Raw genomic sequence first — 15,722 nt, forward strand, 5'->3', positions numbered from 1 at the left:
TGGCAAAAACCACTTGCTAGCCCCGCACCGTGCATACACGAGACCCGCACTGCGCATGCACGAGACCCACACTGCGCATGCACGAGACCCGAACTGCACATGCACGAGACCCGCACTGCGCATGCACGAGACCCGCACTGCGCATGTGCGAGACCCACACTGCACATGCACGAGACCCGCACTGCGCATGCGCGAGACCCACACTGCACATGCACGAGACCCGCACTGCGCATGCACGAGACCCGCACTGCGCATGCGCGAGACCCACACTGCACATGCGCGAGACCCGCACTGCACATGCACGAGACCCGCACTGCGCATGTGCGAGACCCACACTGCTCATGCACGAGACCCGCACTGCGCATGTGCGAGACCCACACTGCTCATGCACGAGACCCGCACTGCGCATGTGCGAGACCCGCACCGCCATGTGCAGACCGCCAGTGAACGGGGCGACCGGCTGAAATCTACTCGCCACGGGTGAGTAGATAAGAGTATTTGTCAAGCCCTGCTTATTAGCCAGAATGGGTAGGAATGTGCCCCCAGCCTCTGTTTGCAGAGGCTGGACATCGGTAACAGGGGAGAGATCGCTTGATGATTCCCTGTTCTGTTCACTCCCTCTGGGGCACCTGGTATTGGCCACTGTTGGCAGACAAAACACAGGGCTAGATGGACCTTTGCTGTGACCCAGTACGGTCGTTCTTAGGTTCCTCTGGTCTTTGAGAGCACTTCCTATAGCAGCTAGGGCATGGGGGAGCATTTCGGAGCCAGCGAAGCTTTGGGAAAATGAAAGCCGACACTCCGCTGATCCGTGCCGAGAAAAGCTGACCCAAAGTCAGCATATTTTTCACAGCTCCCATCCAACAGGCCTTTTGGGGGGCGGGGTGGTCTGCCCAGTGCTGCTGTGATAGGGCTCATTTAACATGACACAGCCCTCCCCTTGCCCCAACATGAGGGCGTTACGGCCCAGCACAATAAGAGTTAAATGGTGATTGAAACTCCTGAAACTGAATCTGAGGCATTTTTTTAATCCACATCTGGTGTCAAGACAGCCCCCGGGCTCCATTGTCCGGTGCCAGTCAGGTCCATAGGATGTCTGTCAAAAAGTGGATTTCCATGTTTGCAGCAAAGCTTTTTTAGCAGGAAGAAATGACTTTAGCATACGGTGCAAGAAGGGCGACGCTTGAAGGGAGCGCCAGCAGGGACATCCTGTGGTCGGAAACGGAACTGCGCAGCAAGGTTGGGCCACCTGGAACAATGCCTTTGTTGTCCCCACAGAGCAGTGGAAGCCAGGGGTGAGTCTGAAAGTTGCATTACGGGTCACCCGCTGCAGCAACCACTTTCCCAGTCAAAGGCGGGGGTCACAGCTTCCCAAAATACGTTTTCCTCACGCTACAAGTGCCTCAGACCCTCCCGGCTTGTCTTTTCTCTAGGCGAAGCTAAACCCGCTCCCCCAAACAGCGCTTCTCTCTTCCCAAGTCAACTCATCTTCAGTAGATGAGCGGAGCTTATGTCTTCGCCCAGCGGCTGCCGCCCAGATAATGGGCAAGCGCACGGTAATCCGGCTATTTGAGAGCTTACAGGGCAACCCTCGGAAAAGAGTATAAATGACGGGATGTTCTAGAGCAGTGTTTCTTAACCTTTTTTTTATTAAGTACCCCATTTAAAAAAATTGTAAGTACCCCCAATACCTTCAGTTTTCACACATACAACTTAATCGTAGACAGGCGGGCGCTGATATTTTTGGGTGTAAAAAGTACAAAAACAATAAAGCGCTGAAAAACTTACAACAAAAATTCTGTTTTCTCCAAATTTCAGTTGGGTGATGTACCCCTCCAGACTGCTCTTGACACTGGTCTGGAGCACGGGTGAGGAACATAATTCCCGCTAAGGTGGGCGCCTGCTCAGCTTAAACCCGCCCCCCCCCCCCTCCGCCCGGCCACCTCCTTCTGGAGAGCTGCACAGTAGCGCTCGTGAGGCAGGTGGCTGCTCCAGCAGGCAGGTCCAGCTGAGATGGCGAGGTGATGGAGCCACTGTGGTGGGGGGCCATGACCTGCCACGGCCACATGGCGGAAGAAGGAGGCTTGCTCCAGTGGCCAGGGCTGCCACGTGGCAGGGAGACTGGGGCTTGTTCTGGCGGCTGGGGCTGGGAATGGGTCCTGTTGCATGGCCATGGCGGTGGGGTCTGCTCCGGCAGCGGGGAACGGGACATGCTGCATGGCGGGGGGGAGGGAGGAGATGCTCTGGCAGTCGGGAATGTGTGTGTTAATAAATTGGGTGCCACAGTGGCGCACATCCAAACCAGCTCACGTGACCTCGATATTGGTGCACGAGCCAAAACTCTTCCTGCTCATGGTTGGAAAATCTTAGTGGGAATTCTGGTGGGGAACCTTTTAAATAATCAGTGGGAGGCCTCACACCAGACCTAGGGAGGTCCAGGCTAGTAGATTTTGTGAGCTGCCCCCAGGCTCTGGGGTGGGGCCAAAAATGAAGGGATATATGTGTGGGAGGGGGTTTACTGGGATGTGGGCTGGTGGTGAGGCATCTAAGCTGGGTGGGGGTGCAGGAGCGAAATGGAGGTGTGCAGTCTGGGAGGGAGGTACCGAGCAGGAGCAGTCGGGTTGTGGGACCGGGGCAAAGAGGTAGAGTGCAGGATCCAAGGGGGGGGGGGTGTAGTCTGGGTGGGAGGGAAGGTGCAGAAGCAAAGTGGGGATGGGGGAACTGGGCAGGAAGTAGGGTGCAGGAGTAAACTGGAAATTGGAGGCTCTGGGAGGGTGGAAGGGTGCAGGAGTGGGCTAGGGGGCTGTGGGATCTGGGAGATACTGGTGTGGGGTACACAGTGCTGGGGGAGGGATCCCCCAAGTCTTGGGGCCCAGATCCAGGCAAGCTGGGAGCCAAATCCGGCCCCCGGGCCTTCGGTTCCCCACCACTTTTCTAGAGGGTTGATGGAAATGCTGCTGTACACAAGGATTCCCTCTAGGTTGGATATTAGGAAAAACAATTTCCCTAGCAGGGTGGGGAAGCACTGGGATGGGTTCCCTAGGCAGACGGTGGAATCTCCATCCCTAGAGGTTTTTAAGTCCCGGCTTGACAAAGCCCTGGCGGGGATGATTGAGTTGGGTTTGGTCCTGCTTTGGGCAGGGGGTTGAACTTGCTGACCTCCTGAGGTCTCTTCCAACCCTAAGAGTCTATGATCGATCAACTTTCTCAGCTGGCTGACATGCTGAATAACCTGGCATTTATTTGTCAAGTTTATTATAATAGCATGTAAGGGCCAACCAACAATGGGGTCCCATTGCATAGGTACTGCGCAGAGAATGAGTTCTCTGCCCTGGAAGATTTACAGTCAAAATAGATAAGCCAGACAACAGATGAGGGAAAATGGAGCGGACACATAGACAGAGGGAGAGGAGAGAAGTAAGTGACAGATTTAGCAAATGGAAGGGACTGAGGTTGTGTACACTGGGTGGGTCTGGCAACAAAAGTGCTGTCGACATACAAATGTTGCCAAAAGTGAAAACCGGTCAAAATGGTTTTTCTGCCTCCCGTTGTCAACATTTCATGGCCACGTTGCTAGCTCCCCTCTTGACAGATAGAGCAAAGCAATAAGGGGAAGCTTCCAACAGTGCAGTGTGATAGGAAGGCAGAGTTGATCCCTGCATTTCTTGGGATTCCTTCGTAGCTCTGAGCTCTCCGTGCTGAGGAATGTCAAAACAACACAGCAGATTCTCCTGCCCTCCCCCTGCAGCACCGGCCTGCCTGCCCCTGTGTTCCTAGCAGGGCAGAACAGAAGCATTCCAATGATTTGCTCTTTGTTTGTTCCCCAAATGCAGCAGGTCACTCAGCTGTCAGATACTTCCTGGAGCCTTGAAAGGGGAGGAGTGCAGGGCAGCAGAGATCTCAAAACACTGAGGAGAGCCATCAGGGCAGGCATTGTGGGATACTGGCGGAAGTCAGTTCTCTCAGCAAGGGTGTATCTAGACTATGTAGAATGGTCAAAAGAGGATATGCAAATTCCGTGGGAATTTGCCTATCTTCTTCCGATGGTACTTTCGAAAGCAGAGCTTTCGAAAGTGAAAATAGTTTAGACACGGCTTTTTCAGTGAACCACCCCCTTCATTGAAAAGCCGCTCTTCCTCAAAAAAGGATGTTTACGTGGCTTTTCGACGGGGGGGCTCCGCTTTCAAAAGTGCGATCGGAAGAAGATATGCAAATTCCCACCGAATTTGCATATCTTCTTTCGACCGTTCCCTGTAGTCTAGATGAGCCCCAAAACAAACAGAAGAGTCCACACTGGCTCTTTGTGGATGATAAAAGGAGGTGAAATGACAAAAGTCTCTCATAGGGGTGGAACTTTTTTGTTGCCAAGACTAGGTGTTTTTCCCGACAAAAGTCGCATTGCAGTATAAATGCTCTCACTGTATTGTCACCAAAAGGCTGTTTTTGGCAGCAAAACATGCCAATGTAGGCAAGGCCTGAGACTCAGGTACTCAAGTGCTTCACTGAATCGGGACCTAACAGAAACCAAGTGGGGCCATTGTAAAGGAAGGTCCCTTGCAGAACAGTGGATAAGAGGAACTGTTTCAGGGGAGCGGAACAGAGGGCACCGTCTACAGGGAAGAGGGGGCGAGGCGATCGGGGAGAGCTAAGGGAGCTTTAAAGAGGAAATGCCAAGGCCAAAGATGGGCTCATTGAATCTATCTGTCATTTTTATAGTTATTTCAGCATCCTTGAGGAATATAAGGAGAGAGAAAAGTGTAACGCAGACTAATAGAAGCAATGCACATAGAAGGGGAAAATGATCTCTTAGCAATGAAAGTTAAATAGCCGTGTGGTTAAGGAGCAATGTAAAAAGACATTAGATAGTGGGCAAAATGTCAGGAAACATTAACTTGCCTTTTGCTGTAATCCCATGTGACAAATTAGTCCAATTTCAGAGGCTGATATTTGCAGCAAATTAATGGGGAATATTAGGGTTTGAGGGGAAGAGCATGTGAGCGCTGGGACCAATAAGATACATTTACAAAGACTGTGACAGCTATTTTGTAATAGCGGTATCACAGTTATATCATCCACATGCATCTCAGCACCACCTGGTACCATCCCCAACCCCCAAAAAAGAACAGAAAAGTTCTATTCACTTCAAAGGTATATTTTCCATAGAGATGGGTGTAACTTCAGTGACATGAAGCTCCTGAGCAGCTCTTTAAAAGTATGATGCGGCGCAATGATTGTGTGAATTGAAAGGGTTATTTAAGGCTTTTAGTCTGAGAGGCCACATATCCTACGTAGAAGTTTGATGTTCCGGCGTTTGATTTAGTGGGTCTACTGAAGACCCACTAAATCGAACTCAGAGGGCACCCCCTTTGGTGCTGGTATTCCTGCTCCTCATGAGGAGTAAGGGAAGCCGAGGGGAGTGTTTACTCCTGTCAACCTCCCACTGTGTGGATGGTGATTTAAGATGCATCGACTCCAGCTACGTCATTAAGATACGTAGCTGGAGTTGTGTATCTTAAGTCAATCTTCCGCTCTAGTGTAGACTAGGCCAGAGAGTTTTCTCAAAGGAACACATTACAGCTTAAAGCAAATCTTTCTGTTTCCCCTTGTCTGTTGACTAGGTTTCCATATCTGAAATTCAGCAGGATTTACTTCTCTTTGGCTGTGTCTACATTGGCCCCTATTCCGTAATAGGGATGCTAATGTAGCACTTGGGAATAGGCAAATCCGCGGGGGATTTAAATATCCCCCGCGGGATTTGCGTTTTCATGGCTGCCGCTTTTTTCCGGCTTGTAGATAAGCCGGAGAAAAGCGCCAGTCTGGACACTTGAAAGTGGGAATAAAAGATCGTCCGGAAAAGAGCTTATTTTCTGGAGGATCGCGTCCAGACTGGCGCTTTTCTCCGGCTTATCTACAAGCCGGAAAAAAGCGGCAGCCGTGAAAATGCAAATCCCGCGGGGGATATTTAAATCCCCCGCGGATTTGCCTATTCCCAAGTGCTACATTAGCATCCCTATTATGGAATAGGGGCCAATGTAGACGTAGCCTTTGTGTTTAACATCATCTGGTTTGTTCCATTTTTGGCATAAAAGGATATTTGTTGACTGGCAGCACATGAGGGTTTGTCTTTGTGCAGGAGATACCCCCCATACAAAATAATTCTTACACTGCAGCCACAGAGCTCAGGAATAGATCAAGTTAAACTTCTGCTTCTCTCTCACAGCTCAGGATAGAAATTTGTGGGTGCTTTGTTGCACCCTGCAGCTCTCTTGATCTATTTCTCACCCCTCTGGTGAGCAGCAGGGATCCCTGGAGCTAGGAATATGCCCCTCACTTGTGCATCCTTAACACATTGCAGAATCAAGAACAAGAAGGCCCTGAAGAGCGATAAGAAGCAGAAAATACATAATTGATCAAAGGAAGCAGCAAATAGTTAATCCATGGCATTCACTGCCTCACAGGTAAATATTGTGGCTGTTGTTTTTTTTAAGCTCTTAAAGTTTTTTAATGAGCATGCCCAGTGGCATACCCTACAGCAGTGCTCAAACGTACATCTCTCTAGTCCATCTATGAATACTGTATCAGCAAAGCTGTATATAGAGTGCTTTAAGGTAAAGATCGGCTTTGTAATAGAAAGCACTGATGTCCATGGGATTTTTTTGTGCTTTTTGGCTACCCTGTCGTAATTCATGGAAATGATTTCTTTGTAAAGACTAACCAGCATAAGATTTTGGTGGGCAATACCCCACTTCCACATGAAGTGGAAATTACAGAGGCAGCCATAAGTATTTCTTACATTTGTCTCTGTACTTTTGTAAATAAATGTGTATATTTTATGCTCGCCTCTGTAATTTCCACTCCACGTGTCTGAGGATGTGGGGTTTTGCTCATGAAAGCTTCTGCTCAAATGAATCAGCTGGTTTCTAAGGCCATGTCTACACTAGGAAACTATTTTGAAATTACTACATTCAACTTAATAACTCCCAATTTAACAAATGCAAAATAGCGTGTCCTCGCTATAGGGAAACCTCAAAATTTGTCCGAGGCAGGCTCCGTTAATGTGGACGTGCTATTTCAGATGTAGAGCCCCAGGAAGCGCTGGGGAGTAATTAGTTTGAATTACTCTGGGGAGTAATAGCAGCACTGGAGCGTCCACAATACTCTGATTTCAAAATAATTATTTCAGAATTAACACTATTCCTGATGAAAAGCAGGATACAAATTTTGAATCAAGCGGCCTGTTCTTTCAAAATAACCAGCTTGGTCATGTGGATGCTCCACTAACACCTAAGGGGGGGTCATTTTGAAATAAATCCTTAGTGTAGACCAGGGCTTAGATGCCACAGGAATCCTTGTTATTTTTTGCAGACACAGACTAACCCAGCCGCCCCTCTGATAAGGATGAATGATGTGCCTGCCTGGACACACTTTTTTAAAAAGAAATAGGCTCAATTTTGTGGCACTTCCAGGGTTTTCAGACATTTTCCCCCCTCCCCCATTTCCCTTGGATGTCTGAATCTGTAAATCAGGGGTGGGGATGCTCAGGCGTGTGGGCCGGACGTGGCCCCTGGCTTGCCCGGATTTGGCCCTCGAGGCTTTGGGGAGCCCATGCTGGCTCACCAGCCCCCTTCCTGTCCAACTGCGGGGCAGGAGCACACAAAATCTACTAGGCTGGACTCTAGTGTGTGAGGGGAATGTGTGGGGAGTGTCTTTCTCCTTCAGGGACCACATCAGTGAGTGCTGGGAGGGGGTTGGTTTTGAGGGGTTTTTTTTGCTTCTCTCGTGTGCGGCCTCCACTGATTTTTTTGTAGGTCAGCGGCCCCCGACCCCAAAAAGATTCCCCAGTTCTGCTGTAAATAATAAATAAGACTCCCGAAATCAGCAAAACTCAGCACTTTCATTAATGGAAACAAGCAACATCAGTTCATTGGCTATGTGAGATGCTCTGCACACGCCTCTGTTAATCAACATAAGCGAGTCCGGTTCTAGGAGGGAAACAGAGAGGAAGGGTGCTTTTTTAAAGTGAATAGGTAGCAGATCCCATTTGAATTCCTCAAGTCCTGCAATTAAAGCAAGAGTTCTTTCTTGCCCTTGGTTAGCCAGATGCAGCACTTTGAGCACAGAGAGAGATGGCGAGGTCAGAGCGCAGAGTTGTGGGACAGCATGGAGGAAAACAAAACGTCTCATTCGGAGACACTTGTTACAAAACCTCATTTTTTCCCAATCTTATTTCAGTTTCTAAACTACACCGAAACAGTGTGGCTGTGAGACCACTCTCCTGCTTGGCTAAGGGTTTGCACGCTCTGGCTACGTCTACACTGGCATGATTTTTCCGAAAATGCTTTTAACGGAAAAGTTTTCCGTTAAAAGCATTTTCAGAAAAAGCGCATCTAGATTGGCAGGATGCTTTCCCACAAAAGCACTTTTTGCGGAAAAGCGTCCGTGGCCAATCTAGACGCGGTTTTCCGCAAAAAAGCCCCGAGCGCCATTTTCGCCATCGGGGCTTTTTTGCGGAAAACAGTACTGTGCTGTCTACACTGGCCCTTTTGCGCAAAAGTCTTTCGGAAAAAGACTTTTGCCCGAACGGGAGCAGCATAGTATTTCCGGAAAAGCACTGATGATTTTACATGAGGTCGTCAGTGCTTTTCCGGAAATTCAAGCGGCCAGTGTAGACAGCTGGCAAGTTTTTCCGCAAAATCACATGATTTTGCGGAAAAACTTGCCAGTCTAGACACAGCCTCTGGGCCACGACCCAGTACTGGGGTGTGGAATGTCAGGAGCTGGGTCTCCAAGCTGCAGAGGAATTAGGGGAGTGCTAAGGTGTAGGAGAGCTCTGTACATTACTCCTGCCCCGAGCACTAGCTCTGCACTCCCATCTGGAAATCTGTTACTGGCTGCTTCAGGGGCGCAGCCTGGTCTGCGGTGCCAGGAGAGGCAGGAAGCTGCCTTAGCCCCCCCACTTCACCGCTAACCAGGAGCCGCTCAACGTAAGCCCCTCCTGCCCCCCTCCCAAAGCCAGAGCTGCCTCCTTCACCCCACAGCTCTCATCCTCAGCCCCTAATCAAATTCTGTTGGGTCGCAGCATCCAGTTTTCTTCAACTGGGTCATGAGAAAACCCCTTGGCTGGACAGTGACGAGGAGGAAGACGTAGCGATGCCCCTTATACTCTGCTAGCGTTCTCCATCTCACAATGCAAAGCAGAGTATCTAAATAGCTTCTCTCACATTCTCCTTTCATCCCCCACTTTTCTGCCTCAGTCCATCCATCCATCCAATTTATTCTTCTGTCTTCTACTTTTTATCCCTCCTCTCCTGCCAGGATTTTCACACTCTTTACATTTCTTCAGTCCCCCCACTGCATTTTCAAAGCTTTGGGCGTGGTTTTAGCCACACAACCCCCATTCAAGTCAGCAGGGCGTCATTCGAGTCCACAGGCTCTGTGTGAAAGTCAGCGTGAGCTGTGCCGTTAAACCGCTCTGCAGAGAAACAGAGCTTTTTCCCCTTTGTTCAGTAGGTTCATTTGAGACTTGACGGAGGTTTAGTGTCTGACTCGCTCTGCAGCTGGGCGCTGACATCACTATCTCAAGAATTCTAATTTAACGATAATGTTTCTCTTAGAACTAAGTCAATATTTCCGGTATTAATTAGATTTGATGGCTTTAGACTAGTGGGAAACCAGTTTCAAGTACAGGAAACACCAAAATGTGTTCAGAGCAACGGTGATGACAATGTATCTCAAGGACAGATAGCATCAGCAGCCAAAAAGAGAAGGAAAAGTGGGAGATTGTAAATATAGTTTGCTTAAACTTGGGGAAAATATTATAAGGACAATAATTCTGTATGGGGGGAAAAGAAACATCCATTGGAAACTTCCTAATCATATTACACAATGAAAGTGCTGCAAGATTTTAGTGGTCTGAGCCCAAGTCTACACTAGGGAGTTATTTCAAAATAACCCCCCTTAGGTCGAATTTATAAGGGTAGCACCCACACTATCAAGCTGGCTATTTCGAAATAACAGGCTGGCTAATTCAGAATCTGTACTCCTGCTTTCCACAGGGAATAACGCTAATTTTTAAATAGTTTTTTTGAAATAGCATGTGTGTGACATTGAAATAACGACTCCCCAGAGTAATTCGAACTAATTAATCCCCATGCTTCCTGGGGCTCTAAGTCGAGGTAGCACATCCACGTTAACTGAACCTTCCTCAGACTAATTTCAAGCCTTCCCCGTACTGTGGACACACTATTTTGATTTTTTTATTTCAGGAGTTATTAAATCGATTTTAGTTATTTATTTAATTTCCTAGTATAGACATGCCCTGAAAGAGACCAGGCCATTATATTACTATTGTATTTTCAGCATAATGGATTAGGAATTTTGGGTAGTGGTGGGAGAGACACTACCAATGAAAAATTAATCCTTGCTCTAATTTTACTGGGCTCTACACTAAACATGAATTAGGTCCTATCTGTAAGAATGAGTGCTTCATCATAACATCAATTAACTGTGATTAATTATTATATGGAACAAATGACCAAATATTGCAAGGTCATCTCTGTTTGGTCTTTCTCTAGAACTTCTAGAAACAGAAGAAGAGAGCTTCTGTCATTAAGAAGAGGACCAAAGAGGAAGTATAGACCAAAACAGCCTAACATCAATGTATGGAAAGATGCTGTAACAAATTATTAAATAATCAATTCAGAAGCACCTGGCGGATGATAGCTTTATAGGCAATACCCAGCCTGGGTTTGTCGAGAACAGATCAGGCCAAATACCTTAATCTCCTTCTTTGACAAAGTTCCTGGCCTAGAGAATGGGGGAATATGTGATATATGTTGATTTTAGTAAGGTTTTTGAAATAGTCGCACATAATAGTCTTATAAGCAAACTAGGGACCTATGCACGGTGTTTTTCAACTTTTTTTATAAAGTACCCCTTTTTCAAAAAAAATTATAGTACCCCCAGTACCTACAGTTTTCAGACACACACATTATTTTTCTACCATTGCAACACATTTGTTGAAACAATGTAATCATAGCCAGGCGGGCGATGAACTTTTTGGGTGTAAAAAGTACAAAAATAAGAAAGTGCTGTAAAACTTAAAACCAAAATTCAGTTTTCTCCAAATTTCAGTTGTGTTGACATACCCCCTCAGACTTCTCTCGGGTACCCCTAAGGGTACTCGTACCGCTGGTTGAGAAACACTGCACTAGATGAAAAAGGTCTGAATATCATTCCTGAGATGAGGAGTATTAACAGGAGTATCATATATAAGGCATAAGAGATCATTCTCCTGCTCTGCTCGACACTGGTACCAGATTTGCCCCACATGTTGGGAATGTGGTGGACAAATTGGAGAGAGTCCAGAGAGCAACAGAAAAAAACCTGACCTATGTGGGAAGTTTAAAAAATGGGACATCTTTAGTTCTAAGAAAAGAAGTTGGGTTGGGGGATACCTGATCACAGCCCTCCAATATGTTCAGGGTTATTATAAAGAGGATGCTTATCCATTGTCCTCCAATGAATGCAGGATAAGAAGTGATGGGCTTAATCCTCAGCAAGGGAGATGCATAAGAACGGCCATACTGGGTCAGACCAAAGGTCCATCTAGCCCAGTATCTGTTTGCTGACAGTGGCCATTACCAGATGCCCCAGAGGGAGGGAACACAACAGGTGATCCCTCTTCTGTCACCCATTGACAGAGAGTAGGGACACCATTCCTACCCATCCTGGCTAATAGCCATTGATGGACCTAACCTCCATGACTCTATCTAGCTCTTTTTAAAATCCAGTTAAAGTGCTAGTCTTCACCACATCCTCCAGAAGGAGTTCCACAGATGGACTGTGCACTGAGTGAAGAGAAATTTCCTTTTGTTTTGATCGGTAAACACTGGAATAGGCTGCTTAGGAAGATGATGGAATCCTCATCCGCTGGAGGTTTTCAAGAACAGGTTGGATGTATGAACATCTTTTGGGGAGAGTCTAGGTCAGGGCTGGGCAGAAGGTGGCCTGGGGGTCAGATTTGGCCCACCTAACCCTTTGATCTGGCCCGTGGGCTGCATCTGGCCACTTTCTATTTATGTCCTGTTGCCTGTGCTGTTGAATTTCCAGGCGGTGGCTCAGGCAACTGGGGCGGAAGCTGTGAGTCCTTTAAATAGCCGCTGTAACCCTGGACAGCTGCCAAGCAATGAGGTAGCAGCGGGGCCAGGAGCCGCGAGCTCTTTGCTGTGTTTTTAATTCAAAGCCTCCGGATCCAGACAACTCTAGGGGGAAGCTAGTCCCCAGCCCCACCCCTTCTGCCCAAGCCCCACCCCTTCTGGGGGTGGAGCCAGTCCATGACCTAAGTAGCCCCCCTGCGAAAATTATTGCCCACCTCTAAGCGAGGTTTATTTGGTCCTGTCATGGCACGAAGGGCTGGACTTGATGGCTTGAAGCCCCTTTCAGCCCGATGATTCTGTCTTACAAATATGGATGTATTGTGGCAAGATTTACCCCGGCTCCTCCTAACAAAAGCAGATTAATAAGGGATGGAATACGCTGATGACCGAAAAGCTCCTGGCTCTGGCAGATGAATGAGTGAATGATTATGCTATGCAGGCCGCAGAGAGGGACCTACAGAGAGAAGCTGGCTTCCATGCAGTCTTTTTTCCATAGTACAAGCCATTAAGCCATATTCCCTACTCTTACAAATGGACAAAACTCCTTTAAAGTCAGTGGAGCAGCACGGATTTACACCAGAAGAAAATCGGATCCATTTCCTGTAAGGTTGGACATAGGGCATTTGGTTAAATTGGGCTTACTGCCGCGTATGTATTTGTATACTTGTGTGAGCTGCTGGCAGGATCTGCATGCCCTGTGTGTGCTTTCCTTGGCTCGGCATATCACCATCTGGAGTCGTACCCGTGCTTTATTTGCCTTGAAAGCCTGCCATTTTGTTCTGTTGTTCAAAAAACAAAAGAGAAAAAGTCCATACGCCGGGCTTCCGATTCAGTGACTGCAGGAAGCAAACTGCGTTCAGCGGCATCAGGGACCGGGAGCTAAAGGAACAAAGATCTCTGCTTACAAGTCCAGACGCCGTTGCTCACATTTTAATGTTGTCTCCATTCTTTCAATTTCCTTTTGGCTTTAAGGCCTTCTACCTTGTAAAGATGAGGATGCCCCTTCCCCTGCAAGGTCATAATAACAAGCAACGTCTTGGCTTCACCTTTATTCTTAGAAGCAGGAGACCATTGACCAACACAAATGATCGCAGAATCGTGCAATCCATTGGCTCACGCCAATGGAAACTGACAGTTAAGAACTGAACCTCACCCAGGGTGGGTCCCAGACAGGACGCTCCCGATTCTGTGTAGCAACAGGAAGGTGTTGAGGATCAGCCGCTGAGGAGTGAAGCAGTGATGGTGGGCAAATTTATTAAAAAATTCCAAATTAGCTCAGCTTTTGGCAGATCCGAGCGCTCATCTGCTGTTTGCATCAGACCACACTCAGGCAACAGGAACCGCGGCATCCCCCAAGGAAAAGCTAGGAACAGAATGTTCAACCTCTTCCAGCCGCTTTTTATAGCTCCGGATAAACAAATCGATATCTATTTACACGCATCCAAGGCACACCCGTTTTGGGGAAAGTCGCGCACAGCATGTGCACCAGGCAGACCTGTAAAGAGAACGCAGCACCATGGGAAACATTGCAAAACAAAACGGCATAGGGAAAAGTCTGCCAATGGATGATCTTGCCCTGTTTCATCACCTCTATTTTTAGCGCTAGAGATTTTTGCATTTAGTCAGGATTTGCACTGAAGAGTTCATCTGCTGCGGCTGCCATTATCCAAATCATCCTGTTTGCAGGAACGGCTTGAACCTAATGCAAAGAAATATACATCCAGGAAGGATTTCCACATGAGGTGAAATTCAGATTTTGCTGAGTGCCAAAAAGAAGGCCTGGGCTACTAAACTTTGGAAGCCTCGGGGACCGCAATGATATTCATAGAACATGCCGAGGGCCGCAACTTAAGTGTGGTTGCATATACATGCAAATATATATGCAAATAGTTTATTTCACACTGACGGGCATGAATACCAAGATTAAGTTATGATAAGCAGAAACTGCGTACCAAATTTGGTGGTCTTAGCTCTTATTGTCAAGAGGAGTTCTTGAACAAACAGACACATGGACAGACAGATAGACAGATGGACAAACTCTCTCAAATATAAAGTAGATTATTGTGCCCTCAATGAGGTTAGGTTCAGATCAGCCTTCTAAATGAGTGAATTCTGGAGGAAACTTCCCATTTAGGAAGTGGGTTTTTTTTAAGGGGGTAGGAGTTGTATGAAAGTAGGAGAGATATTGTTATGGGCCTTCTCTTCCCTGTCCCATTCTTGCTTGGTAAGTTTATACTACAAAAGGACTGAAGGTGGATTGAAAGAGCCCTGGAAACTAGAACTTTGAAGTGTTAGGTGTGAAATGGATCTTATTCTGGGGGGAGGAAAAATCCTTGGGTACAAGAAGCTAAAACCTGGTAAAAAGAAGAAAGAATCTTTACATCATAAAACTAAATCTGATTAATTAGACATACGGGTCACTTACATTAAAGCTGTAACTGGGGATAAATCATTTCTGAAATGACGATCTGGAATATTCGTGTCTTTCTAGCAAAATAGGCAGAAGGAATAAAATGTATAATACTAACCCATGAAGATTATTTATACAGCCACCTCTCATATAAATCTGCTTCACCTTGGCCCTCAACCCCACTGAAAATTATAACTATTATCAAGGGCCTCATTAGAACACAGCAGAAAGTGGCCGGCAAATGAGTGGATTTGAAAGGTTTTTTGCGGTTGTACGTGCTATCGGCATCTGCTAGAACAAGGTTGATGGATTCAGTATTTAACAAAGCAGATTCCAGAGGGAGGATGAGCCCAAGAAATGCCCAACTGTTTTGTTGGTGTTCCATCACCTGAGCATTCCCTTGGTGAGGTTAAGTGTCATGGTGCTTTTGAACTCGAAATGAAGTTTGTAGTGAGAGCCAGGCCAGAATTTGAGGAATGGTGGCATCTTGCTAAGTGGCAAATTGATTTTTTCCTACTTTTCCTACTTTTAGTTGGAAAAACAACAAGCAGTTGCTGGGGGGAAAACATTGCTTTTTGATCAAAACCTGAAATTTCCGAGGGAAAATTTTGTTGGAAACATTTTTATTGAAATTTTCTCTAGAAACAAAACCCACCTGCTGAGAACTTCTAATAACTAGATGGTGAGGTCTGAGCCAAACAGGACCGTGACGTGATCAGATTAGCAACGGTCATTTTGTCAGGATGGTTCTGGATGTCCCAGAGGGGGTGGATTTCAGAGAAGCCAAATGGTCCACAAACAAAGGGAGTTGGTTGTCTTCTGTCTACCATCGTGGAGGTTTATTCACGACACAAACACAAGCAATAGCAGGAGGGGCAATGGGTTGGGTTGGAGGAGCATCAGCAAAGCTGTATGTTGAACACTGTGATAGGATGTCTGCCCTGCACTGGGCCTATAAGGGTTAAAACCCAGCCCAGGAAGAGGGCTGAGATGGTGGAGCCCGCAGCTGAGGCAGGTAGCAGCCAATTAGGACCCAGCTGGGGCTATATAAATAAAGGCTTCTGGAGTGGAGGAGAACAAACTCTTGAATAAAAAACAAATTGAAAGAGCTAGACTAATACCTAGAAACCATCTACTTCAAGATAGACCCAAGA

At 47.0% G+C, this 15,722-nt stretch overlaps 1 long non-coding RNA gene across 1 annotated transcript; it reads left to right on the forward strand.

The window, feature by feature from the left end:
- The first annotated feature begins 219 nt into the window (after window positions 1–219).
- On the forward strand, window positions 220–11,295 carry LOC102447007 (uncharacterized). The gene is made up of 3 exons (XR_332244.5): window positions 220–1,295; window positions 6,356–6,458; window positions 10,575–11,295. It is a non-coding gene; the product is annotated as an uncharacterized LOC102447007 (long non-coding RNA).
- The last annotated feature ends 4,427 nt before the right edge of the window (window positions 11,296–15,722 follow it).

Source organism: Pelodiscus sinensis, chromosome 29 (genome assembly GCF_052426305.1).
Source record: "Pelodiscus sinensis isolate ZL-2025 chromosome 29, ASM5242630v1, whole genome shotgun sequence".
NCBI classification, from domain to species: domain Eukaryota; kingdom Metazoa; phylum Chordata; order Testudines; family Trionychidae; genus Pelodiscus; species Pelodiscus sinensis.